The sequence below is a fragment of the Otolemur garnettii genome, unplaced genomic scaffold (assembly GCF_000181295.1).
Source record: "Otolemur garnettii isolate 467f Iridium unplaced genomic scaffold, OtoGar3 scaffold00013, whole genome shotgun sequence".
Lineage (NCBI taxonomy): Eukaryota > Metazoa > Chordata > Mammalia > Primates > Galagidae > Otolemur > Otolemur garnettii.
In genome coordinates this window covers 3,702,649-3,705,913 of record NW_003852408.1, presented here as the reverse complement: position 1 = coordinate 3,705,913, position 3,265 = coordinate 3,702,649, and the positions used below count along the sequence as shown (strand labels likewise).

At 36.4% G+C, this 3,265-nt stretch overlaps 1 protein-coding gene across 13 annotated transcripts in view; it reads right to left on the bottom strand.

The window, feature by feature from the left end:
• Positions 1-3,265, bottom strand: part of TRIP12 (thyroid hormone receptor interactor 12) — a 147,614-nt gene that overhangs the window by 67,184 nt on the left and 77,165 nt on the right. The window lies entirely within an intron of this gene.

Below are 3,265 nucleotides of genomic sequence, written 5' to 3'. Positions count from 1 at the left end.
TGGCATATATTAAGAAAGAAAAATCAAAGTTTTGTGGACCACAGCAAATATAGGCAATTAAACATACTCAACTGCTCTTCTAAACTTCATCCTATAGCTTTTAGAAGCAAAAGCATAGCTCAACCACTTTAATATTAAACAGCAAACACAACTTTTGGATTTCACTCATACATGGCTTTTGACAAATTTCTTAGGCTTTTGAAAGTGCTCTTGAATGAAGTTTTTGTCCTGAACTCCTCTACCCAAGGTCAATAAAGATAATTTCACTAAAACCACTGTGATATTTATTAGATACAAAATTAGTCACAAAAATAATTACAAACAAAATTGACATTTGAGGAAATGTTCTATGTTGATGTGTGCCTTCTACATCTAGTTTACTCCTGGACTTTGCACTTGATACAATCACTTATCTGATTTCTCTCATTTCAGGAACATAAAAAGATATTACAACTAATAGATGATGGCAAAATGTTGCTCTGAAGTATAAAAGAGAGGGCAATAAGATGCAAAAGTAGTGCAGAATAAATAAAGAGGACATTACTACCCCAAAATGTTATCCTGAAGAAAAAAAGAGTCTAAGCAAATAGAAGTATTATGAATCTGACCAGGAGGTGAAAATATTTTCCTATAAAACTAGAGTTTTCTGCCTCTGTCTATTGAGGTCTAAAGCACTATTTTTTATCCACAAAGACAAGAGATCTACATATGATAACATAATCCACAATACCTTACGCCCTGTACACTCCACAGATGACAGAATGCAACCAGGAAGAATATTTCTGACACTACTATTAAAGAGGCATGTGAATAACATGTGAATATAAAGATCTTCCCTGAGAAATGCATCAACTCTGCATTTTCCCAATACCTTTCATCACACACCATTAAGTATTTTCCATAACTTCACTTGGATTTTTAGAAAATTTGTACAACAGGGTTAGCAAATTATGGTCCAAAAGCCAAATCCAGTCCACCACATGGTTTTATAAATAATATTTCACTAGAACATGGCTGTACTCATTCATTTACATCTTGTCTGTGGCTGCTTCAATGTTACCACCATAGAATTGAGTATTTGCAACAGAAACCCTATAAAGAATTTACTATCTGGCCTTTTACAAAAAATGCTGGCAATCTCCATCTCCAAGATTAGAATTAGAACTACAGATTAGCCAGAAATGCTAATAAAGGGTATCAAGGTTTGGCCAAATCAGCTCTTTTGGTGAAAACAAATAAATTAACCCATAACTTCACACTATAAATGCTATTTATAGGTAGCATTTATTAAATGCTTTCTATATGCACAGCCATTGTGAGTTTCCTTATGACTTTACAAAGAGTTATTATAAGCTTTATCATGTACCTGAGGAAACTGAGGCTTTGTAACTTTTGTACTTGCCCAAGGTCAGAGAACTAACAATGAATCTAGAGATTTGAACTCAAGCAGTCAGGCTTCACAGATTGTAACCTTAAGAGCTATATAACTCTATCATATTCTTCAACATAAATAAACAGAATTATTTCTTCAAATTATTCAGAAATCCTATTAACCAATATTGTTACTAGATACAATTAGGACCTGTAGGAGACACCAACATCCAAGCAAGATGATCTGCAGCTGAGGCGTGGACCTCGGGCCATTCCAAGTAGTCATTGTTAATTACTCCCCTCACCTGTATCATTGCCTTTCAATAAAAGGCTGGTGTGGAGGTTGCTCGGGGCTATCCAGAAAGTAAGGGCTAGCCCGCCTTCCACAAGCTTGTACTTCTACTCCGCCTCTCACCTGGTTCCTTCCTGCGCTAACCAAGACCAGGGCCACAGGAGCCCGATGGGTTGCGACAAGGACCCCCCCAAAAAAGGTTCTTTAACTTGTTCTAAACTCTTCTACCTATGTGGAAAGCAAATATAAAGTTCTGACAAACAAAATAAATGGTTTTTTAAAGTACTCTGGAGCCCACACATTATTATCAAACACCAAAATGGCTAGGCATTGTCATTTCTAGTCCCAGATACTTGGGAGGCTGAGGTAAGAGAATTACGTAGGCCCAAGAGTTTGAGGTTGCTGTGACACCACAGCACTCTACTGAGAGTGACATGGTGAGACTCTGTCTCAAAATAAATAAATACATCAAAACCTCCCTTGGTTAAGATAATGCTGGTTTTCTAAGTTTATCACAGTATATAAATGATTTTATTTTAAAATGTTCTACAGATCTAAAATCATTAAAAACCTTATATATAAACTTTGCAATGAATATCTCAAATTACATCACCACAAAGCCATTAATTAAACAAGACATAAAACTTATTAAAAGCACACAACTAAAAGAGATGCTGATGTTCTATTATGGGGCAGTCCTGGTCTTTAGGGAGCCACAGAACCACTACAAGCAGGCACAGGGACTCATTTTTAATGAAAATGGGGTGCTGGTTTTGCCAGAAATTAGTTATATGCTGGAAAGAAAAGGATTCTTTTGCCAAGTGTTAAGCATTTGTGCACTCTAGTTCCTTTCAAGTATGTTTCCTAAAATTAGATGATCCAAATTTAATTAACAGTAGAGAACTGTCTGTTTTGTAAAGTTGTACAAATAAGAAATGTAAAAATCAATAGTGGTCAACTAGGAAGTTCTTTAATCAACCTCCTTGCTTGTGCTCAATTGGGCACATGTATCAAAATTTGTTTTCCCAGAGTCAAATATATAAAAATGTAACTATCAACAGGCAAACTTTAATGTAAGATGTTCAGTACTGTAAATTTTTTAAAACAGATTATGTCTCCCTACAAAGGGCTGCACAGCTATGATTAAATCCCAAACTAAAAATGCACAGTAGTCTGTATCTGGCTCTTGGGACGATATAGCAAACACATCTTTCAATTTCAAAGACTAGCATTTCTTAATGAAGAGCTAATGTGGTTCGGCTTAAAGAGAATTTAAGGCTCCATATTATATCATACTACAGAATAATACAGCAGGGACATCCTCACTAACTTTTCTAAGTGTTAACAATGCTGGCGACTTGGTGCCAGTAGCTCAGTGACTAGGGTGCCTACCACATATACTGGGGCCAGCAGGTTCTAACCTGGACCGGGCCTGCTAAACAATGACAACTACAACAAGAACAACAAAACAAAACAAAAAAAACCTAAAAAAACAGCAAGGTCTTGCGGCAGGCACCTGTAAATCTCAGCTGATTGGAAGGCTGAGGCAAGAGAATCGCTTAAGACCAAGAGTTTGAGGTTGCTGTGAGCTGTGATGCCACT